At 35.8% G+C, this 26,068-nt stretch overlaps 1 long non-coding RNA gene across 1 annotated transcript in view; it reads left to right on the top strand.

Annotated features, from left to right (window-relative positions):
- LOC308553397 overlaps positions 1-26,068 on the top strand; it is a 66,816-nt gene that overhangs the window by 21,460 nt on the left and 19,288 nt on the right. The window contains exon 3 of the long non-coding RNA XR_013998241.1: positions 18,608-18,698. This is a non-coding gene — a long non-coding RNA (uncharacterized lncRNA). The remainder of the gene's footprint in view (positions 1-18,607; positions 18,699-26,068) is intronic.

Here is a 26,068-nt window from a genome sequence, read left to right as displayed (position 1 = left end):
TCTTGGCAGCCTTCACTTTAGGTGGAAAATCTTCTAAAATAATTTTAAAGACCCATCTTGAGGCTTACCTCAAATATTAATTGTTGCTCATTCTATATGAGTTAAACAGACAAACAAGAAACTTTATTTTTTCATCTAGTAGTTTCCCTTGCACTCTAAAAAAATAGGTATTTATTATACGTTACTTTGCAAATTGAGACAAAGGTGCGATAAAATCAGAAAAAGAGGAAATACAAGGCTAATTTGGATTGAGGCGAGGACGGGAAATGATGCCATAGTTTAGCTTTGCTTCCCTTCCTTTTTGCTTTAGGTAGACCACAAATTTAGCTCTGTACTGTTTAGCAGAAAATGAAAAGAGGGGGTATGATCAGTGACACAATTTGCTGTGGTCCTAAAATGGAAACCATCTTGTTTTATCAGACTCCCTCTTTATAACTTAGTAAACTTACACTTAATAATGCTTTAAATTCTTTTAACTTGGGGGAAAACATTTCATTGAATAAATAGGGCTGAAAATGAAAATGTAAATACTTTGGATTTGATAATCCATTAGTTTCATTTAAATTCATATTTAAATTCACACTGTAGAAATATAATTTGTCTTTTTTTAAAAAAAAAACAAAACAGGTTGCAAAATATCCGGTTATTTTCTGCAAAAAATCTATAAGGAAAGAATGTTTTCAGGCCCTAACACATGCTGGCCAGGTTCACTAGTCGATGTGGCCCCAGAATGCTCACCAGGGGTACACTGTTGGGGGCCGCACTGTGTGTTAATTTCTTCCAAATAGCACCCACTTTATGAAATTACTCAGCCAATGAGGGTACATTCTCTCCTTCCTGCCTTCATCTTTTTACTTCTTTATGGATGGAATAAAAGAAATCTTGTCATCTCAGTGTATTGCAGACATATATTTTTTTCTGCATTCTCTTTTGGCCACCATGCCCAGACCTACTCATTCCAGAGCTACTTTTCTGACCACTATCTAATTCAGCAGTAGGTATCAAAGTTAAAGATGTTCTTTTGGTCAAAACTTGTTTCCTTTGACCTTGGTGGTTGTGTTTTGGCTCGGTTCTTCATGTTTCAGTGAGTGATAAGATCTACCCTTCAGTCAGGGGAAGGTAAAGAGATTAAGGTTAAATATTGATTCTCAATTTACTGTCCACTACTCTAAAGACTGAAAAAATGTCTGCATGGGAGACAAGCATTTTTGGATTAAACAATTGAACCAATTGGTACTCTTACATTGGAAACACAGCTGCTGGATTAATAAGAAATAACCTGTAGTATCAGGAAAGATCCAAACCTCACTTGACAATTTTGAGTTAATTGGGCAGTCTTATTCTGACTCTTTATTTTATTCTTATCAAGTTTTGAACTGAATTTAAGGCAAAGATATGATTGATTCCCACAGGCACTAACTGTCAATAATTGAGAAATAGGCCTTTTAATAGTTCTGGGTCTTCGGTGAAGGAGGAAATGACAAAGGTGGCGGGAAGGGGAGGGGAAGGAAAGGAAAGACAGAAAGGAAAAGTGATCTGTTGTCTCTCACTTTTTCATCCTGTCGGGTAGTGAGAAAGACCTAATTTTATTAAATCTGTAAGAGCCAATAATTTAAACCAAGTGTTTAAGCCCTGAGGCTCTGCTTGGATATCCCAGGCTAGAACTCATTTTTTTCTTTTAGCTCTTTTCTTCTCCATGGCTTGTCTCTAAGACGGAACAGGGTGTGTAGTGAAAAGGAGCCACAGATTGATACAGAGGCGTCTTTTGGTGGTGGCTGCTGCTGCTGTTGAGTGGCTGTGTGGCTGCCCTGGTCTGCTTCAGGTTGGGATAAATGAAGTAGAACTGGTCAAATATAGGTAGGCTTCAGCGTTCATACGAAAGCTAAAATCCTGCAGTAATGTGCAGACAAGATAAGATTTGCTTCTCTTTAGATCTCTGCCCTCTCCTTGTTCCCTCTCTTTTGCTCTCTCTATTTCAGCCACATTGGCTTATTTTATTTTATTTTATTTTATTGTTGACACCATTAAAGATGTCCCCCATCCCACCTCCCTTTGCCCACCCAGGTCCTGCCACCCCCTTTCCCTGGCCTGTTCCCATGGGCTATGCATAGATATTATTTGGCTAATCTCTTTACTTTCTTTTGTCCAGTCCTTCCCTTCTGCTTCCCCTTCCCCTCTGAGATCTGTCAGTCTGTTTCATGTATCCATGCTTCCAGTTCTATTTTGTTCATGAGTTTATTTTGTTCATTAAATTCCACATATAAGTGAGATCATATGATATTTGTCTTTCTCTGACTGGCTTATTTCACTTAGCATAATAATATCCTGCTTCTAATGTCCTGAGCTTACTCCACTTCAGAGTATTTCCATGTTCTCTTCCTACAAACTGGAATGTTCTTTTCCATATCCTCACAGTCTTTAGTTATTTGCTTTTAAGTCAACTTCCAGTTGAAGCAATTCTATACCTCAGCCCAATATTCCTCATCTCCCTATGTTTCTTCATAGTATTTGTCATCACATAGTATATGATTATTCATGATTTTTTTCATTTTTCCCCATAATAGAAGATACATTGTTTGTAAAAAGAATTATATATTATAAAATTCTATACTCCCAATACCTAGATAAATCCCTGGCATCTCATACTTTATAGCTTTAAAAATATTGAATGAATGAATAAATATATGAATGACTAAATACATGTATCTTGCCACACTGGTTACAGTTTTTCCATGTAAATGTTTTCCTACAGGCTGACATCCTAACTCTCATATACTGGGATCCAATTCCATTACTTTCCCAATAGCCTTGAGTACTACAAAAGGCTTAGAGTGGCAATGTCTAAATCATTCTAACAAATATGCTTATGTTTTTAAACATCAATAATATTACATTCTCCCACATCATTTATAATCTCCTTTTGGATTTTTCAAATACAGTTATACTCTCCCACTTTATATTTATCAAATGCTTCTATCCCAAATCCATATTAATTAGGTAAAGATGAGAATATTCATCTTATGCATGTATATACTCAACTACTCTTACTGCATTGTAGACATGATTAGAAGTAATTCTGTGGATACTGTAATGTTTTGCATGGATATTGTCTAAATTTCAACATTTATAGTAAAGGCTTTATAACTTAAGAAATTGCACAATGTGAGTAACCAGAAGTGCATTTAATTTTTCTATTTAAAAGCTAATGTTACTGTAGTCCAGCTAGGGATTTTTAATAAAGTAATGATATATTTTAGAATATATAAAAATAAGTAGTCAATACTGACCATCGGACCTAGTCCAAGACCCACTAATACAATAGAGTTCTACTTCCAACCTGTGCTCAAAGAAATTTGTGTGCAATATTGTCCATCCAGAATCTGAGTTCAGACAGAGCAGTGTTTTAAGGTGGACTCCAGGTGAATTCAGGACCTTAATTAGAAAACTGAAACTGTAGAGACAATAGGATTATGGCATAGAAGCAACTGTCACAAAGAAAACTTCACTGTAAAACAAAAGAACAAAAAAAACTTTACTGTATCATGAAAAATTGATGTTTAATTAAAAGAAAGACATTTTATTAAAGAACAATATCTGAAGCAAAGATAACAAAGATGACAAACTGGGAGAAAAAATTCAAAATATCTGATAATGTTCAAGGACTGACACTAAGAAAACACACAAGGAATTCCTTCAAACTAACAGCTCATTAGTAAGTAAACCAAAGACACAAGCAAGTGACATAGGACAGCCCCAAATCACTGCATCAATACAAAGAGGTGCTCAGTAATTAGAAATGCTTATTTTAGGATCAGTGAATTTAGCAAAGAATAAAAGCCTGGATAACAAGTGCTGTACTATTAATCAAAGGAGAGGTTCAGGTGGTAATAAAGAACAAAAAACATTTATTCGAGCAAAAAAGGTTTCAATCCAGGAGGCACAGATTCAGTTAGCAACCTAAATTATGCTCTGAAAAAAAAAAAAAGGAAAAAGGCAGGGTTTTATTTATTTATTTATTTATTTTTATTTTTTATTTTTTCAAAGTAATCGTTTTAATGTACCTTTGTAGTGTATAGATGATACTGTGGTTAAGTCATGTAAGTCTTTACCCTGCCATGTAAATAAACAGAACCAGAAGATAGCATCCTAGTCAGTGTGTTTTATAAAAGCTCAGAAGGACCTGGGCCTTGTAGATAGTCAACTCTTAAAAGCTCCATCTATTTCTTTTTTTTAAGTTTTTTTATCTTTACTGTTGAGAATATTACAGATGTCCACTTTTTATCCTTACTGATCCCTGACACCCCACATCCATCCCACCCCAGGCTTTCCCCATACCAATGTCTGTGTCCATGGGTTATGCTTATAAACATGTAAGTTCTTTGATTAATCTCTCCCCACCCACTAACCCCTCCCCACCTTCTCTCTGAGATCCCTCAGTCTGTTCCATGCTTCTATGTCTCTGGATCCACTTTGTTCATTAGTTTATTTTGTTTATTATATTCTACTTATAAGTGAGATCATGTGGTACTTGTCTTTCTCTGACTGACTTATTTCACTTAGCATAATACTTTCTAGTTCCCTCCATGCTGTCCCAAAGGATAAAAGGTTCTTCCTCTTTATAGCTGCATAGTATTCCATGGTGTAAATGTGCCACAGCTTTTTTATCTACTCATCTACTGATGGGCACTTGGGCTGCTTCCAGATCTTAGCTATTGTAAATTGTGCTGCTGTGAACACAGGGGTGCGAAAGTTCTTTGTGATTGGTATTTTGGATTCCTTAGGATATATTCCTAGAAGTGGGATCACTGGGTCAAATGGCAGGTAGGGATTTATTTATTTATTTACTTACTTATTTATTTATTTATTATCATTATTATTATTTTTATTATAATCCTCACCTTAGGATATGCATATTGATTTGAGAGAGAGAAAAGAAGAGAGAGAGAGAAAAAGAGAGAAACATTGATTCAGTTGCCTCCCTTATGCACCCAGAACTGGGATCAAACCTACAACTTTTTGGTGTTTGGGCGAACCACCAACCAACTGAGCCAAGGTGGCAGTGTTTTATAGAGGAAAAAAATCACAACTGTGGTTCTCATTTTAGTCATTTATGCACATGAAGGATTCTGGGTAGGTTCATGGGAATTGGTGACTTTCAGTATGCAAATGGAGAAGGCAAAAACTACCAGGAGGAGGTGAAGTCCACATCTGTCCATGCAGCTGATGTTCCAGAATGTCATGGCTCAGCCTTGAGCTGAGTGAAGCAACCGGTTAACAACCAAATAGCAATTCTGAGAACTGAGATAGGAGACATTCATAGGCCACACTTCCTCAGTGGCTTCCTGACTCTGACTGTCTTAGTAATGCTTATTCTATTTTATGCTCTTCATTATCAATAGATATGGGTCCAAAGCACTATTCATGTGAGTATAGATTGCTCCAGCCATCCTGGAGAGCAAAGCTTATTCAAATCAATAATGCTCAAACCCCAGGAATTAAAGAAGCCGTTCTTGCATATTGACCACAAAATAATTTCCATAGCATCCATAGGACACATGTTAATGAATATATGTTACAGAGCTTTGTGGGCTTGTGGTTAAAGGAAGTTGTTGACAATACATATGTCCCAAATTGAGAAATACGTAAGTCGAATATGAATGATGTTTTATGCAGGAAATAAAATGATGAAATAAATATACACATAGCAGCATGGACGTATTGTAAAAAAACCCACACACTGTGCTTAGGAACATTTAAAGTATGTGCACATAAAGCTGAAGTACATATTTACAAAGATATATAAGAGTGAAGGGCTAAACATCAAACACATTTTATATGGTTGCTTGTAATAGGAGTCGAGGACTGGGAGTGGGAAATGAAAGTGAAAAAAGGATGACAAGAAATGTGATGTCAGTGCATCTGGCTATGCACATAAGCATATGACTGACTACTTGCACCTCAGGCCCAAAAAATAAGTATGCTTAAGATAAACTATAAAAGATAGGAGATGATTTATAGAGATGGGAAGCACTTGGTAGGAGCAGTTGGCCTGCTGAAAACTAACAGTGATGAAAATTGCATGCCAAAATTCTGTAAGTGCTGGTAATTAAGAAGTTAAGGGTTTACCTTATTTAGAGTATAGCATCTTGATTCTAGGGTTGTGCTAATTAGAAAAATCCTTAATTGCAATATTTTCTTCATTTTTTTAAAAAAGAAATAAGAAAAAAAAGTGAACACTGGGTATGGTATTCAGAAACACAAAGTTTATTTATTCTTTTAGTTCTTTGTTAATTGTGTTATTGGACTTGCTATAAAAATGCTTTTGTTAAGAGAAAGTAAAAGTTGTTTGGATCCAGTGACATTTTAATGCTAATCAGTGAAAGCTCTTGTAAAGTAGCACATTAAAGAGCTGCAACTGGGGAAAGTCAGCTTCAAATTAATGAGCTTTAAGATAGAAGGAAAAAAATCAGCTACATAAAGACTTTCTTAAGCTTACAGTCCTCAAAGAGAAAACAATCCTCATTACTGACTAAATCATTGGGGTTTGGAGTCAAAAGAGCTTAGCGACATAAAATAATTTACATGTGAAAACATGTTGCTTTGATTGTAATTACTACCTAGGTTTCAATAATTAATCTCTAAGAAATATGTTTTGCGTACTTGCATATGTGGGAGAAAGGAAGAGAAAGGAAATGTCAATGTTTTAGGACAAAAACATTTAAGATCTTTATTCCTAACCTAATTGTAACACACCTCTGTGAAATTTCACCTGAGGTTCTGGTGTTGTGCCAGAAGGTGGAGCCCTTCAGCTGTCCCTTGGTGCTCCTGGAACCCTAGACTGGGTGAGCTCACTTCATCTTACGTATTATAATAAAATGGTTTAATATTTTAAAATGATAATGGTGACTTTCAATATGTAAAGGCAAGATCAGAAGAAGTAGGGATTTTACAAACAATAATACAAATAGCACAACTTCCCTGTTTTGTTTCTTTGTGAAACATTAACATGTGAGTTTTAATTATTATAATTGGAGGTTTTTTGAAATGATACAAAAAGACTATAGAACTCTTGGGGCTGACCTCCCACAAAAATGATTGCATTTAAAAAATACACAAATGAAGAATGTGTTTCAATTTTAGGAGATTAATGTTTACTTTCTCTAAAGAATAGATTTCTTATATGGATTTTCAGGATTCCATGGCCTCTTCATGGGTTTTACATATCAGAAGTCAGAATACGAGTTGTTCTTCAGTCTGTGCATGGCCCACCAATAAGAAACTTATTAGGAGTCAAGATGAACATCATCATTCAAGAATATCTCTGCTACCATTGCTCTTTAAATTGACATTGAAAGCTACCAAAAATATAACACTTGTAGGCTCATTTGTAAACACCTAAGTCCAGGCTTTAGTTTTTTAGCTAGAGTGGCAAGTCTTCATATTAATTGCAAGAGGTCTCTGCTTTTGCATTTTATTTTTAAAAGAGACTTTATTTATTTTTTTGGAGCAGTGTTTGGTTCACAGCAAATGGAATGGAAAGTACAGAATTCTCATATAGCCCTCCCCTCACACATGCATAGTGCCCCAGCCCACAGCACCAGAGTGGTGCATTTGTTATATTGATGAACAAACACTGACACATCATTATCACTCTAAGTACATAGTTTACACAGGATTCAATCTTGGCACTGTGCAGTCTGAGGATGTTGATAAAAGTATAATGTCATGTATCTACTATTATGGTATCCTACAGCATGGTTTCATTGCCCTCAAATTTGCCTGTGCTCCCCCTTTTCATCTCTCCCTCCTAACAAATAGCAGTCAACCGCTAATCCTTTTACTGTCTCCATAGTTTTGCCTTTTCCATAATGTCTTAAAGTTGGAATCATACCATATATAAGCTTTTTCAGACCCATTGGGGCTCATACATTGACAACATTACTATGGATATATTACAGTCCCCAAATTATATTGCAGTTGGACTGGTTAATAAATCAGCAGATATTGAAAAACTTATCAAAGGGAAAGGAATGACTTTTGGCAATTTCCTCAGATCTTTCACAGAGCATAAAATCGTCAAGATACTATGAGCTAAAAAGAGCCCTGGCAAGTTTGGCTCAGTGGTTAAAGTGTCAGCCTGCAAACCCAAGGGTCTCTGGTTTGATTCCTGATCAAGGGCACTTAACTCAGTTGAAGGTTCCATCCTAGACCCTGGTCAGGGTGTGTGCAGGAGGCAACTGATTGATCTGTCTCTCTCAGGTCTGTGTTTCTCTCTCTTTCTCTCCCTCCTCCCTCCCTTCTGCTCTCTCTAAAAATCAATGGGAAAAATATCCTCAGGTGAGGATTTAAAAACACACACACACTATGAGCTAAAAAAAAAAAAGTACAAAGATTATATCAAAAAATAAGCTCATAAAATGTCAAGAGATAAATTCAGTCAGGTATTGAAGAAATCATTGGCATAAAATATTTTTAAATCACTGGAAGTATCACAAGTAACAGTGTGTGCAACTGATATGAAGAAAATGTGTTCAAATGACTTCCTTTGCCATGCTGTCACTTTATATTAAGGATAGATACACTGAAAAATCTTGGGAAATTTGCAAAGCAGCGAAACTCCAACAGATAGATTCTGTTTTGACCTTTTTAATAGGTTGTTAGAGCACAGAAATGAAAATAGTAGATTTAATGTTTCAATACTGCACTGGTAAAAATATACACTCAAAGTTTGACAAATTCCAGTTTAACATGTTGTCACATATATTCATAAAAGAATGCTTTTTTTTGGCTTTTAATATATTACTTTTAAATAAATTCATAATTTTAAGTACCCATCAAAAACATGACCTATATTTGAAAATTTCATTAGAGAAATGTTGTCTATATATATATTTCCCTTTTCACTATTTAAATCACTTTCCATATAGAATACTTTCATGCATTTTTATGAACTGTTAACATTATAGGGAGTTAACAGACTTTTATCAAGGAACATCGGCTTGCTTTTCAGAAATGTTTCAAAAGGTTATAGTTGGGTGGTGGCTTCCCCTTTTCCTGTATAAACACTTGATTTTATTCAATATCTAAATTATTAAGCTAAGAGTAAAGCAGTATGCTTCATTAAAAAAAAAAAACAACACTTATGAATAAAGTGTTACTATAGCACTGAGCAAGCTAATTAATGCAACATCAATAGGAGATTGAGAACATGGGAATCAGAATCACATCTATCTTCACTACTGAGTATATTGCTTTCCAATCAGCATTTATCTGGACTTTAAGAGATGGATTTATGATAATTAGCGTAAATGAGATTGATATAGATATCACAATGCAATTGACAAAATTTAAAAGGAAGATATTTCTTTCCACACCCTAAACAACTACTTTCCTCTACCCAAGAACCACTTCCTTTATAAGTCAAAAATAGGAATGAATACTGAGAAAATGATAAATTAATAGTACTTGTATCCATGCTATATTATATGCATATATAAAATTAAGTGTATTAAAATATACATCACATATGAAAAAAAATTATTGGTTATTCTTGCATTTCAAGCACTCATGACTTACCAAATCTGCAGTTTCCAGCTCTCAGTCACAAGGCTCACACTTCAACATAAGACCAAATTCAAGATCACATGCAAATATAGATCATGCAATAAATAGTCTACAAAGACAGGCTTTATTCATTTATTTTTCCTATCTATATATACACAACAATTCGACCAGCAGGTGAATCTACTTCCTCTCTCCTTGAAAATAGTTGATGCCAGAGAGGAGGGGAGTGAGGGAGACTGGATAAAGAAGGTGAAGGGATTAACTAAAAAACATCTCTGCATAACCCATGGAAATGGACAGTAGTGTGAACAGTAGTATGGTGAAGGCCAAGGGGTGCGTGGAAGTAGGCAAAGGGGGAAAATGGGGGATATCTGCAATAGTATCAACATAAAAAGTTTTAATAATAATAGAAAGTAGATGGTGTTCTAATAAAAACCTAATCCACATGGTATTGGCTCTGGAACCAAGTAGTAAGTAAAGTCCGGAAAGACAGCAAGAAGATCATTAAGAGCAGAAATTTCAGTGAGAAAACTGAAGATAGAAACTGAAGGGGGAAAAAGGCATGTTATGTTTGGGTGAAAAAAATTGGCAAGGCTGTTGACTGCATTACATGTATGATAGAAAATCTACCTAATGAATTTGAGAACTGACTGAACATATTTTAAGGCATAATGTTCAAAGAAGAGGTTGTTGCATTTTTCAAGCAGAATTTTGAGGAAATATTTCAAACCTAAGTTTGCCAAGTTAGGAAATGTAACTTTTTCTCATCCCCTACTGCTCCTGACAGAAACATTTTCTCAAAGTGAAAAATAGCATTAAGATAAATATCAATCCATATTATTCCCTGTACAAATGTGCTTCGGAGTAAAGATAAAACTACAAGTTGAAGCACACATCTCTCATTACAATCTTGGAAAGATTTATTGCAGCCAGGCAAAACGGATTCTTAGAACCTTAAGGGGCATTGTCCTGTATCAGCCTTCCCTGCCTAATTAGGGGGGTGCCTGTCGCAGATGGAATTATGGATGAGTCTTTGGGGACACTGAGTCAATCTTAACGTTATTTACTGAAACCAACTATGTTTTTTAAGAGAATCGTATTGGTGAAAGAATCAACAGCTTGAAATAAAAGGGATGAGTTAGTTTAAAAGAAAAAAGAAATATGAGCTTTGTGTTCTATAAGGACAAAGAGGAGCTAAGGAAGCTATTCAGTTGTAAAAACAGACTATCTCAAGAAATTAGAAGAAAAAATGCCTCAAAGGCAGGAAAGAAACCTAGAAACTTCGAGAGCACCAGCAAAGAATTCCACTGACCTTCTGTGTAGCAGCAACATCTGCACCACCTGAGAGCTTGTGAAAGACACAGAACTGTGCACAATCTCCTAGACCAGAATCTGCATTTTAACAAATTTCCAGGTTATCCGTATGCACAAAGACTGAGAAGTACTGCAATTAATGTGACCCAAATACAATAACACGTCTCTGTGTCTCTTCCCAATTCAGAGGTATAGGAGTGCAAATATGATTAAACCAGCTATGGTTGACTGTTTAACTTAACTTCAGCTATAGAGGGGGCAGGTTGGTCTTACATAACAAATAATAACTCTTAGAGACTTGTCACACCAGTATGTTCTGGCTCAACTAGGACATGATTTCATAAATGCAGAAACACTCCCCTGTTTTCTCACAGGTATAAATAAAATATGAACATGGAATAAAAAATAAGGAAAAGCAGGCGATTAAGAACTTGCAAAAAAAGTTGTAAAAATAAGTGATGTGAAATTAGGATCCATTGTTCCAAAGAAAAATATATTAATAAGTTTCAATAACAAATCATCAGCAAAAAAATTTGAAATTTCGCTTATTGAGGGACAAGAGAGCATATTTAATATATAGCTATGCGGGGATACCTAGAGATTTAATAATGAGTAGGTAAAAGACAAGTTGTGTTTTAAAATCACAAAGAGGAAGATATATTTTCCAACATTGATCTCTATTTTAGAAAAGAAATAACTTTTTAGTCACTGGCTCTTAATAATTAATATCATTTCTGAATACCATACTAAATATATGAAAAACTTTACTCAAGAGGGAGGACCTCCAAGAAAGATTGTTAAGAAAGAAAGATGCAATCCATTTATAGAGGCTATGATTTGTGCATGCAATTAAACACATACATTGCGTATGAACATACACACATAAACACAAGAGAACAAGAGACTATATGTACATGTAAGTATATATGAAAGTATATTAATATTTTTGCATGTCCGTACTTGTATATGTTTGTGTGTGTGTACAGCGTATAAACTATGTATGTGTGTTTATATGTGTGCCTGCCTATAGTAGCTTTGGTATTATTTACATACTGATTAGAAAAAACTGAATGATAAGTTAGAAGAGAAACTAATCTTTCTATATATTCCTTTTGGAATATAAAGAAATTTGCTCTATCTTATTTCTCTACCCATCTATCTACCTATCTGTCATCTATCTACATTCTCTATATCTATCTATAAAATACTAGATTTTATCTCAAATGCATATATTTTCCAGGCCTCACAAAATGAAGTGTTTAAAGGCCTATAGGTTACATCTGAGCTTCAAAGACAGTAAATGCTACCTGACATCTATATTACCTTTGTCATTAACTACCAACTTTTAGAATTATTTGGATTACTATATTTGAAATATTGGTATGTATCTAGTTTATGATTGAAACTGACATAGACAAATGTATTTGCATCAGTACATTTACATTAAAAATACTGTTCATTCTTCATATCGGTATGTAACCATATGATTGATGTAGACTTTGGACCTTCTTATAAATAATTCATTTACCGATTTTTATTAGATTATATAGTGTTTCAATTAGTTCAACAATTAAATTATCAGTAGCTTACATTTTTTTCAGGTCATTGTACTTTTGCATCAATGACCTGATACATCTATATTTTCTTATGTTCTTTATTACATGAAGAGTAGCTATACTATAGTATAGTAAATATATATATATATATAGTAGACTATATGCTTCATGTATATACTATACATATTATTTTTTACTTTGCTTTCTTTCCTCACTTAAGTTATTCTGGAAATTATTCCATATAATTTCAAATAAATCTTTCTCATACTATTTTGGTATAACTTATTCAACCTTATCTCTTATACGTAGACACTTAGATTGCTTTCAATATTTTGTAGTTTCATACAATACTACATTAAATAACTTTGTGCATACATATTTTCATATTGTTGAGGTGTATCTTCAAGATAGTTTTCTTGAAATGGATGTGCTGGGTAAAAGCTGCCTGCATATGTAGTTATTCAGTATATAAATTGTTTTACATATATAAACAGCTAATGCATAAATTGATGGATAGATATAAAAATAAAAATATATTTTTTATCTCTCTCCACTGCTAGAAAGTAAGGAAGTTCAAAAAAAAAAAAGAGGGATATGTCACATAGATAAAAGAAGCAACTTGAAAAAGTTCCCACTGTCTAAAACTTAGACAATTTGTACAAAAAAATAATAAAAATAATAGATTTTTTACCCCTATAATAAAATAATCACAAGTACACACTGATATAAATAAGTAAATGAAAAATACTTAATTTATTAAAATAGAATTCTAATTAAAACCTAGAAGGAATGATGGAGGTAGAAAATTACCACTTGACAAACAACATATTAATCATTATAAGCAAGAACTATTGATGGATGTTAAAATTAGTAAGACAAAGTGTAATGAGGTATGAGGAAGTTATCATAGTCTCAAAATATCTCCCCAAAAGAATTATTAATTAGAAAATTAATAACCTTTGAATCTAGAAATGTGGCAGACACAATTTAAACTAACTAAGCGATGTGTTAACAGTACCAATAATAAGACAAATTGGCATCATGTATCTCCTGCCACGATGCACTGTGAAGAAGGTAATACCATGTCTGTATTATCCTTGCACTAAATGCATAACATCAATATAATCATCAGAAACCACTAGGCAAACCCAGATTATGGGAAAATCTCCAATATAACTGGAAAGGGTCAATGAAAAATATGAATGCTATAAAAGACAAGAAAGACTGAGGAACAGTCTTTAACAAATAATGAGTCTAACAGATTAGCAGAAACTAAGTAAACATGACAAATAAATTTAACGTAGGATTCTTGATTGGATCCTAGTTAAAAAAAAAAAAAGTGCATGAGTTGGGACCCTGGAGAAATCTGTAAAAGGGCGAAAGCTTAGATAATAATGTTAATTACCTGATTTGATATTTGTGCCAAGGTTATGTAAGATGTTAGCATTAGGGTAAGCTAGGTGAATGGGATATGGAGAAACTAGGCCATGAACCCACCTTTAAAATAGCTTTCTTATTTTGGAAAGAGTTTATACAGCACTCACAACATCACAGAATGAAAAGTTTGCATAACATAAAACTTGAAATAATTTTAAATTTATTGCCTGAACTGTATGATAGTTAAATGCTATGGTGATCGGGAACAACAGAAATCATGTTGGATCGCATGTCTTAGAAGGTATACTAAAAGCATGGAGACATAAACTGGCGTAAATGGCAAGAGAATTCAGACATTATAGAAAATATATTTAACAAAATCTGCGCCCTAAGATTTAGTGGGAGACAGGAACAGAGAGGGCAGTAAACAGGGAATCAAATTTGTCTGTAATTAACTTTCTGCCCTTGGGCAAATCACCTAGCTTCTTATAGTTGGCTTCCTTTCCCTTAAAACATGAGGACTGACATACAAAAAAAATAAGCTTATATATTCTGCTTATGTTTTAAAAATAGACTTCATTTTTAGGGCAGTTTTAGATTCATGGCAAGATTGAGCGAAACGAATAGAGATTTCCCACTTACCTGCTGCCATCACACACACACACACACATAGCCTCTCCCACTATTCATACCCAGTGCTAGGGTGGTACATTTGTGAAAAGCAATGAAGCTACATTGACTCATCATTATCCAAAATCCATAGTTTACCTTAGGTTGGTGTTGTACAATTTATGAGTTTAGATAAATGTACTAGGATATGTAGCCACCATTTTAGTATCTCACAGAATAGTTTCACTGCCCTAAAATCCTCTGTGCTCCACCTACTCATCCCTCCCTCCCCTTTATCCCCTGGCAGCCACTGATTTTTTTGTTTACTGTCTCCATCACTTTGCTTTTTCCAGAATGTCAGATAGTTGGAATTATGCAGTACATAGCCTTTTAAGATTGGCTTCTTTTTCTTTTACTTAATAATATGCATTAAAATTCCTCCCTTTTTTTTTTTTTTTGGCTTGATAGCTCATGTCTTCTTAGCTCTGAATAATATTCCTTTGTCTGGGTGTACCACAGATGGGCTGAAGGACATCTTGGAGGCTACCAAGTTTTGACAATTTTGAATAAAGCTGCTATAAATATCTACATGCAAGTTTTTGTGTGGACATGAGTTTTCAACTCATTTGAAATACCAGGGAGTAAGATTGTTGAATCATGTGATAATAGCATGCTTAGTTTTATAAGATGGTGTTACGAAATGGCGATTACACTTAACATTCCTAACTGCAATGAATTTGGTGTAGTCAGTGTTTTGGATTTTGGCCATTCAAATAGTTGTGTAGTGGTATTTTATGGTTATTTTAATTTGCAGTTCTCTAATAATGTGATATTGAGCTCACTTTCATATGTTTTTTTGCCATAAGTATATCTTCTTTAGTGAGGTGTCTGTACTGACCTATTGCCCATTTTTTATTGGGTTGTGCATTTTCTTATTGTAGAGCTTTAAGAGCTCTTTGTATATTTTGGATAATAGTTTTTTATTACATATGTCTTTGCAAATTTGTTTTCCCCATCTGTGGCTTATCTTCTCATTCTCTTGACAGTGAATTTCACAGAGCAGAAGGTTTTTGTGTTTTGTGTATGTGTGTTTTTTGATTGAAATCCAGCTTATCAAATATGTATTTCTGTTATAGATCATGCCTTTGATGTTGTATCTAAAAAGTCATCTCCATTCCCAAGGTCATTTAGGTTTGCCCCTATATTATCCTCTAGTTTATAGTTTTGTGTTTTACAATTAGGTCTGTGATCCATTTTTAGTTACTTTTTGTGAACGGTGTAAGGCCTGTGTTCAGATACATTTATTTTGCCCATGGATGTCAGTTCTTCCATGTGTTGAAAAGACTGTCTTTGCTCCATTGTATTGCTTTTGCTCCTTTTACTTAACTAGTTATTAATAACAAAAAAAGAGCAAGGGAAAAGCCAGACATTATAAGCATGTTCCCTGCAAAACACTGGGGGAGGAAGCCAACAAAGGGAAGATAGATGCATGCTCAGTAAGTTGAGGTGACATAGGGAAGGTGCCACTTGTCATCACACCTGGGAACAGAGGTCATTGGCCAAAATGGGCAGGGTCACTGCAAGGGTGCAAACATTTGGGAATAAATAATACCATAAACAAAGAAGTTCACTCATTTGGTTCCTCTTGACACACTTGGCTCATGGGTCAAGATAAGCTTCCCGCCATTTTCCTATGTGGCCCATGACCATGCAGACCCCCACACAATGGACTGATGGGCTGCAACTACCCTGATGCTGTACTGGGCCCTGCTCCAACATGGAATGGGAACTCTGGACACTGGCTCTGATTTTAGCTCCAGTGAAACCCCAGCTACATTTCTTCTATGACTGGACTAAGAGAAATGGGATTTTGGAAACCCAGGGATGTAATTCCACAGAAATGAAGCTTTCTACTATATCACATCGTCTCATGTGAGTCTCAGAAAATCCCTTTTCTTGGGATATAGCAAAAATCCCATTCTGACAGCAACCAGGGGAGATGAGGCACATTTTTCTCTGGTAATATTTTGTCAAATATAAGTTCACTATATTTTTGTAGATTGTTTCCCCCCCACACAAATTACTATTTATCTATTTTATGTAAATGTGTAAATATATAGAAAAAATATAGTCCTTATACTGAAGGTGAAAAGTATTTTCTTTTTTTGAATTGAGGTTGTAGCAGTGAACAAATAGAAAATTTCTATGTTTATTAATCTTAAATCTAATACATTTAATTTATTTTAAAAATGTACTTTAGTATATCTAGATACTCTCCCGGGAATTAAGAATGCAGAGAAATATCAGAGTTCTAACTTCCCAAGGGGGGGAGGTGGAATCAGTTTTGTTTCCATTTTTAGATTATTGTTAGGATATCATTATCAATAATAGACAAGCTACTATGTCACCATACTATGAAAGAAGCATTTAATCACTTCACTGAGATTCTTATGCCTGCTTAATCACTATGCTATTCTATCACATTGTAAGCATGTATTAGCATATATTAAGAACAATACAGAGAAATCAAACATTCACAATATGTCAAACATTTTACAAAATAAGTAAAAAGCAAGAAACTCATTTACTTCTTTAGAAATGCTAATTAATCATGAACAGTGCTCCAGAAAGACTTATCTAAGATCAAGCCTACTCACTGCAGCAACTTTGTGGGTTAGGAAAATGGCATTGTTCCAAAAAAAAACACAAAACTTCTATATGAGCATTAAAGAAAAAATACAGCAAACTTCAATCTTAATTGGAAATATCGAAAAGAAACTTTGAAACCCAGAGGATGGAAACAAAGCAAGAGGCTGAAAATGATAAAAAAGAAACAAAGACACTTCAAAAACAAATTCCCATAGGAAAAAGAGTGAAATTACAGTGCTGCTTCATAGAGAAATCTCTATGGATAATTTCTAACTTGCATCAGAAAATAATATTTTCTGATCACAGATGACTGAAATTTTAACATAATTTCAAAGTTCAAAATCATGGCAATAAAAGCAAAGCGTCTGTTGCAATGAGCAAATATTAAGGGGGTGCTGATTTGTTTTTGTTTTTACAAGGCAAAATGTGGCCTAGAAACCTTTAATTATTTTTGGATGAATTGAATGACTAATTAAATTAAATTATGGAAGAATGAAAATATATGGGTGTTATTTAAGACTACACCTTCAAATGTGAAACTATTTAGAGTTCTATTATCATTTATTTTTTAAATTATTTAATATTTAGAAAATATACAACTTCTAAGCAGCTACTCTGTATATTCCAACCTGTTATTCTGTAAAAGAATGCTATGTGCTGCCATTGAAGTACAGATGAACTACCTACTATTACTTATTGAAAAAACAATAATTATTTATGGATTTGCAAACCATGCAAATCTTTCATCCCAGTTCAGCTGTCTCAGTTTTACCTAAGAGGAAACTGAAAATTAGAAAAATAAACTGACTTGCCTAAATTTGTATTAGAAAGCTAGCAAAGTCACAACTTTGCCTCAGATATATCATTGGTAATTTCCTTTTATGATTTATGTTTTGTCCCAAATATTACTTTGTGAGATACTTGTTGAAAATATGAACACATACTTCTTTTCTGGAAGCAATGTTAGACATAATGATATGCTCTATGACCAGCATAAGTCTATTATCCAAAGCCCATATGAGCTATAATATTATCTATGTAAGAAATGCCCAAATCTGTAAGAATTTTTATGAGTTTGAGTCAAACTGATGACAATCGCTGGGAAGCAAAATCTTGAAGGATTGAGAAAATGGTCCAGAGAATGGGGATTACATGAAATCCATTGGTGATAGATTAAGGAGGTGGGAGTGTTGGGAGCCAGTGACATGTCTGGACATGGTCCATGTAGCCTGAGGCCCTGGAGCCAAGGACTCAATCCTCCCCAAAAGTTCCCATTAGAACCCGAGATAAAGATAATTACCAAGGTCTGAGCTCATGCAGGAGGCAGGGTGTTTACTCTGAAAGAGCGTTCATGTGGCCTTGAAGGAACTACTCTGTATCACCCCCACCTCATTATTAATTGTTTGTTACTCACTATATAATAAAGGCTTTGAAGCCATTTGGTGCTGCACCTCATTGGAGGGCAGCCCTTCTGATCCCATAACTTTGTCTGTCCCTTTAATTCCCACCGCTCCAACTCAGGTTTGTTCATCTTTCAGGCTGGTTCCTGACATGGGAGAAAGCAAATCTGTGAAACCTCTGGGACTGGATAAAAAGAGAAAAGAATAGACACATACTTCTTTTACATAGGTAAGTACAGGATAGTTAACAGTTAACAATTAACAGAATAATAATAACAATGAAGGGTATTTGTGTGGGGTTTTTAAAAATATTTTTATTGATTTTTAGAGAAAGAGTGTAGCGGAAAAGACTCAGGCGGTACACCAGAGGAGGCAAAAGGATACCTTTATTTAACGCATGTGGTCCCAGAGGAGGCAGTCTCCAAATTCTGGGTCCTGAACAAAGGGCTTGGGTCAGCTTTATAGGGTTGTAGGTCGGGCCTGCTTTTTGGGGTGAAAATAGTGGGCAGGGTTACAGAGGTTAGATAAGGTTACATATACATTCAGGTGGGTAATCTGATACCTGAAATGGGGAATCTTCCTAAAATCGCAGTGATTCCTACTTCAAGAGGGAGGGAGAGGGAGGGAGAAAGACAAACATCTTTGTGAGAGTGGAACATTGGTTGGCTGCATCCAGCACGCCCTTCAACAAGGGATTGAGCCCACAACCTGGGTATGTTTCCCGAAACTAAATCGAACCCTCAACTTTGTGGTACATGGAGTATGTTATCGGTAGATGCAAAAAGACAATAGACAGGCTCAAGTTAAGGTAAAGATAGACCTTTGTCAGGGAAGATACTGGCCTAGGACATGACTACCCACCACAACTCCCTATTAGTTAGGAAGACCATCCTATGTGGTTACTTTAGGCCTCTGAGTTTGTAGTGCCTCCATGCAGGCCTTCCGTGAGCTTGTCTGATGTAGCATGTGGCTCCTTTTTTGTCCAAAAAATGATTGCTCAAGGCTGACTTCTAGGTTCTTATTGAGGAAATCTCCATTACATACAGGAAAATAAATATATATTTTCCCTTTTTTATTTTCCTAAGATTTGTATCATATATTTGGATTATCAAGGCTCTCATTTTGCATATGTACACTTATGCACAGTTGTGGAGAAATAATGTTGGGAGCTGTGAAAACTGCACCAGGTGTTAGACAGGTGGGATGAGACCAGACCTTGGTTCAGCAACCTCTGTACTTGAGTTCTGGTTAGGAAAGAATTCAGAGCCCTGGCCAGTGTGGCTCAGTTGTTTGGAGTGTCATCCCCTACACCAGAAGGTAGCAGGTTCTATTCTTGGTCAAGACACATACCCAGGTCGCAGGTTCAATCCCTGGACACGGCATATGTGTGAGGCAACTGATGGATGTTTCTTTCTCTCTCTTTCTCCATCTCTCTCTTTCCCTTCATCTTTCTAAAGTCATGTTTTTTTAAAATAGAATTTAGAGCCAAGACTCAAACTATAAGAGAAACTTTATTTAGAAAGTTACCTTGGGCCCGGCTGGGTGTGGCTCAGCCATTGGGCATGGGCTTAGGATCAAGGAGATTGCGGTTCTATTCCCAGTCAGGTCACATGCCCGGGTTGTGGGCTTGATCTCCAGTTGGGGGCATGCAGGAGGCAGTCAATTAATGATGACTTCTCCCATCATTGATGTTTCTATTTCTCTCTCCCTCTCCCTTCCTCTCTTTGAAATTAATAAAGATATATTAAAAAAAGAAAGAAAGTTACCTTGGGAAGTAGAAGAGGTGGGCTGGAAAAGTGCAGGTGCACTCCTGAGAGTGTGTCGGGGCCTGGTTTTTAAGGGTGGAGATTTTAGGGGAGGTCCCAGGGGAGGATCTCAATAGAATATTCATCAGCTTTATGCAGCTGGTCCTGAGGTCAGCTGTGTCATTGCTTGTCTGGGTTTTGCTGCTTTTCTGGGCTTAGAGCTGAAACACAACTGAGGCCTAGATGTATTTGATGTGGGTGAGAACCTCATTGTCTTGATGCTTAAGGGCTTAATGCTTAAGGGCTATTCTCTGGCCCCTCTGTCTGTTACCCCTCAAAGGGGGTCTAACCTGCAGGACTAGCTACATCTCAGGGGAGAAAATATCAGGGGGTCCAAACCTCGTGACCAGTGATATGAAAGGTCAGGAGGTATAAACCAGGTATGACCAGGGATATGCTAGAAGAAGAAAGTTTACAGTGGTAGTGAGGTCGTTGTTTTCCCAGTTTTGTTCATTGCTATGCACCTGGGGCTTTTTATCCTAGTGACCTTCTCTATCTGGCCTACTATCCTTGCTCTGCTTATGTCTATCTAATTGCTCATCACAGTATGCCTTCCTCTCTCCCCTTTTGGCCCTAGTTGCTCTCATATATTTATTCCCCTCTTTATGGGCTGGCAGGCAAGTCATACTTTTTCTTTAAACACTTTTTTCTAATTATTTTTCTTTCTAACTACTATACTGAGAATATATAATTTTTAGAGAATAATTTATTGATTTTTGGAGAGAAACAGAGGGAGAAGGAGGGAGAGAGAGAAGCATCAATGTGAGAGCACATTGATTGGTTGCCTCATGCATGCCCCCCCACCAGGGATCAAACCTGCAACCTGAGCATGTGCCCTTGACCCAGAATCAAACTGGCAACCTCCTGGTGCACAGGATGATACCCAAGCAACTGAGCCACACCAGTCAGGGAAGTACTGAAATTAATTTTAAATAAAGTTGGCTAAATTCACAGTAAAATGAACTTAATTCTCTGTCCCCAAACTACCCCAATGTCATGTTATAGGATATGTATTGAATTTAAGTATGAATGTAATTACAAAGAAGCTTCTTCTGTATACTGTGATAAAAATGTATGTCAAGTAGAAATATAATAGGCAGTTAGGCATGAACAGAGCAAAGATGGTGAGCCAGGTCCTGAAAGTCACCAGAGCAGAAAGCCCTGGTTCTCTAGCAACAGACAATTGTCCCCAGGATGACCTTTCCTCCCTTAGCATATCAGACCCTCTAGCATATCACTGGTCATGTGGCTTAGAACCCTTGGCCTTTCATATTGCTGGTTATATGGATCAGAATCTCCTCTGACCTTTCTTCCCCTGGTATGTCACTATTCACATGGTAAACCCCCTTAGAGAAAGAATAAGGGGGCTGGAGAATAGCTTCATACAACTTCCATACAATCCCTTGCATGCCCACTCCTTTAATCATTAAGCCCTAGAGATAACATATAGGCCTCAGTTGTGTTTCAGCTCTAGGCCCAGAGAAGCAGCAAGGCCAGACCGAGTGAAGCCACTCTGACATTAGGATCAGCTTTGATGACTAATGACCCCTTGCCCTGGCACTGACCAATCAGTGGAGACCATGACCTTGAAATAACATACCTGGAAAGCTGATGAATACTCTATTGAGATCCTTCCCTGGGGCCTCCCCTAAAGTCCCCACCCTTAAAAGCCCTTAGGAAGGAAGACCCAGCACAGCTCTCTCCCTTAATGTCATTCTGTCAATCTCACTCTTTCTCTCTCTCAAGCATGCCAGCCCCTTTCCCCACCCTCTTCTTTCCTCAGTGCCCACTTTCTCTGAGGAATGTCCAAGCCTTTACTCCTATCCTTACCCCAGGTACATATATCCTTGTCTGTCTTCTTCTTAAGCTTCATGGGCCCTTCTTTGCCTCTGTAACTTGTTTCCTGAGCCCACACATCCCAGCAGACTCATTTCTTCCACAGCTCACTTCTGCTTCTGCGACTTTTTAAATAAACTTTTGCTTGTATTTGAGCCTTGTCTCTGAATTCTTTCTTACCCAAAACTCAAGTACTGAGGTTGCTGAACTGAGATCCAGTCACCAGTAAGATTCTGGTGCCCTTTTCCTGCCAACAGAAAAATTCTGGCATTTTAAATTCCAGAATTACTTTCAGTGGACAGGTGTATCATAAATCACATATAAAATAGTGAGCATTTCATTAGTTCCATATTGTTTGGCCCTCAGGTTAAGATGAACAACACTACAGTTGGAATTCAAGACTTTTGCCGGAGTAGTGGTTTCTTTGCAGGGGAGCTGGACTGCCCCAATAAGACTCTTTAAATATAGTAAATGAACTAGTCTATTCACCTGAAGCAAAAGACTGTTTCCAGCTGATAAGTTTGATTGCTCTCTTTAAGTCAATGTAAAAACCCTAAAGGGGAATTGCTGTAGTCTTCTTTTTAGATCCTAAATCTCCTCTGTGAAGCTCTTAGAAGGCTAAACAAATTAAAAGACCTGTATAGGTCCCAGACAGTTTTGCTAAGTGGTTAGAACATTGGCCTGCTGACTGAAGGCTCCCAGGTTCAATTCTGGTCAAGGGTACATACCTCAGTTGCAGGCTCCATCCTTGGGCCGGTCAAGGTGCATGTGAGGCAATCAATGTTTCTTTCTCACGTGCGTTCTCTCTCTCTCTTTCCCTTCCACATTCTCTGAAAAGCAGTGGGAAAAAATACCCTAGGGTGAGGATTTGAAAAAGAAAATACTTGGGGAGTGATTTTAAAGGGAAAAGAAAATGGTTAAGGATAACATAAATAATATGTTATGTAACCAGAAAATAAGTTAATTCAAACTCTATAAAAAACACAAAAGTAACCCCTTAGAAGCAATCAACTCAAGTTAAATATATTAGAAAATACATGACAAATGTTAGAGCACATGTAAATTGTTTTATTGCTCTAACTCTAAAATTTTGTAATGACATTATTTTCATAAATAACAGTGGAAAGAGCATACCTATTTTGCTCATTTGAAATGAACAGTCCTATTAAACTAGTAATGCAGCAGTTGATCACTCTGTACTAGAAATGATGTTACTGCAACATGGCATTCCAAGCCATCTGCAATTATGTGAATTATCTCATTGGCATTTATGATGGGAACAGCTAATTGTACGGCTGATGAATAATAAGTAAATAGTTGTTTCCTCATTATTTTAAATAATGAGTTTTCCAATATTCAGAGCTATGTTGATCAGAGAATAAAGAAAAAAAATCAAGGTTATATCAACATTTAAAACTCACCTAAACAGACTATGAGCTTTTAAATATAAAACTATTTTAGTTTCTCTAGTTATCTCTAAGAATAGATCGAAATACTTACCATAAAAGACATTTTTTCAAACACAGCATTTTACTATGCTGTTAATTTCTAGAAATCTGAGGCTCAGATAATAGTATTTAGTCTATTTTCTCATGTACTATATAAAAGGTTTCCTATTTGGGGATTTCCTATCCTCTCCAAGATATTATAGCATACAAAATAAATTGATTTGTCACCACAAAATTAACTGGTCAATTTTTTATTTATAAGTAAAATGGGGAAATTAACAATTTAGATTATCTATCTCACAGGAATTTTTGAACAAAGAGAACATTTATATGAAGTTGTTACCTGACATGTAATATTATTTGTTGTTTGCATATTTTTTAAAATTGCAAATGGTTACATTTAAAATATTTTCATACAAGAAAAAATATTGTGGTATGCATAAACGTTCTTCTAAATCACCATATAGAATTGTTTTGTATATGCTTAGCTTATATAATGATATAAATGAGATAATATTTAATCATTTATAAAATAACTAACACTTCATAACACATAGTAAGTTTAATGCTTACTATGTCCATAAAGCATTTTATCTATATTCCTTAATATTTTATTGTCACAAGAAATTATGTTACTATTCTCAGTGTCTCAAAACCTCTGTGATGTCTATGTCATCACCAAAAACATCTAATTTCAGACTGGGAAATTTATTGGTTTGCCACTGCCATATTTAGTGCACCATCTAAAGATGTTTCAAGTCCAACATCTAAATGGAAATTAAAACCACACAGAGATGTCACCTCACACCTGTCAGAATGGCTATCATCAATAAATCAACAAACAACAAGTTTTGTCTAGGATGTAGAGAAAAGGGATACCTTGTGCACTGCTGGTGGGAATGCAGGTTGGTGCAACCACTGTGGAAAGCAGTATAGACTTTACTCAAAAAATTAAAAATGGAGCTGCCTTATGACCCAGCAATGCCACTTCTGATTCAGCAAACACTGATTCAAAAAAATATATGCATCCCTACAGTGTTATTTATAATAGCCAAGATTTGGAAGCAGCCCAAGTGCCCATCAGTAGATGAGTGGATAAAAAAAGTGTGGTACATTTATACTATGGGATACTACTCAGCTGTAAAAAAAGAAGGAAATCTTACCTTTTGTGAAAGCATGGATGAACCTGGAGAGTGAAACAAGCCAGTCAGAGCAATGCAAGTACATATGAGTCCACCTATATATGGAATCTAATGAACAAAATCAACTAACAAACCAAATAGAAACAGACTCATAGATACAGAGAACAGACTGACAGCTGTCAGAGGGGAGAGGGCAGGGGTCTGGGTATAAGAGATAAACCCAAAAAAAACAGTAACTCACAGACAACAGTATTGTGATTACTAGAGAGAAATGGGGGGGGGGGGGTGAGCAGAGAAGGTAGGAGAGGGAAAAGGGGGATAAATGGTGATGTAAGGAGACTTGACTTGGGGTGGTGAACACATATAATATACAGATGATGTATTATAGAATTTTACACCTGAAACATATAATTTTCATAACCAATGTCACCTCAAAAAATTCAATAAAATTTCTTTTTAAAAAAAGGCTGTAATGAAAAAAAAGTAATTGCTTCCATGGGAAGCAACTGCCTTCACAAGAATGTTGCAGCATCAGGAGGAAGCTAGAATAATTCTCAAATTTCATGTATCACACTGTTATCTTTGTCAAATAAACTTTTAATATAAATGTGTTTCATTGGGAAGAATATTTTGAAAATGACTAATATGCTTTTATATTTTCCCTTTGTAAATGTAGAATGTGCACTCAAATCTGCTAAAAACATATAAATGACTAGGGAAATTAGGACTGGCTACAAAAGGGAGTAAAAAGTGGACCTAATATAATATTTTTTGGTATGTAAAATGGGATTATAGAGCTAGATTTTAGCATTTAGAACTAGGTATTTATAGTAGAGACATCGTTTTACTATATTATTTTTTCCTTCATTTACTTAAGTCAAGGTTTGAATCAAGAAGGCTCAGTTCACAGTATTTTCCTGCAATGTAGAGAAAAATATTTTATATCTATGTCAGTTCTATGCGGGTTATAGCAAAGATGTATGTGAAGTGGGGGATCTGAAAGAAAAACTCCCCTATTTGAGGGCATAGAGGATTCTGGGAAAGAAGGCAAAGCAATCCAATGAGAAGCATTTTCCTCTCTGGGCTTTGACCCATTGATGAGGAAGAGCTTTAGAAAGTGAGGCTACCATTGAAGGCAGACTAGGGTTCTGATACTACATTAGAGACTCCGCAGAGAGGCTGCTGTGCAGGCCAGTCCATACTAATTTGATGTTGGGTCATACCAGAATATATCTGGTGGTGCTATGTGCTCAGTCAGGGAGAAATCCCTGAGGTCTTATTTCTGCCTTTGCTTCTCATGTCCTGATGGCTGGATCCAGATATTATGTACTGGGGATCTATATAGGGACTTTGCTTTAGGAAAGCTAG

Source organism: Miniopterus schreibersii (assembly GCF_964146895.1).
Source record: "Miniopterus schreibersii genome assembly, chromosome: 2".
Lineage (NCBI taxonomy): Eukaryota > Metazoa > Chordata > Mammalia > Chiroptera > Miniopteridae > Miniopterus > Miniopterus schreibersii.
Note: the sequence above shows the minus strand (reverse complement) of the source record. Positions and strands in the feature narration are given on the sequence as shown.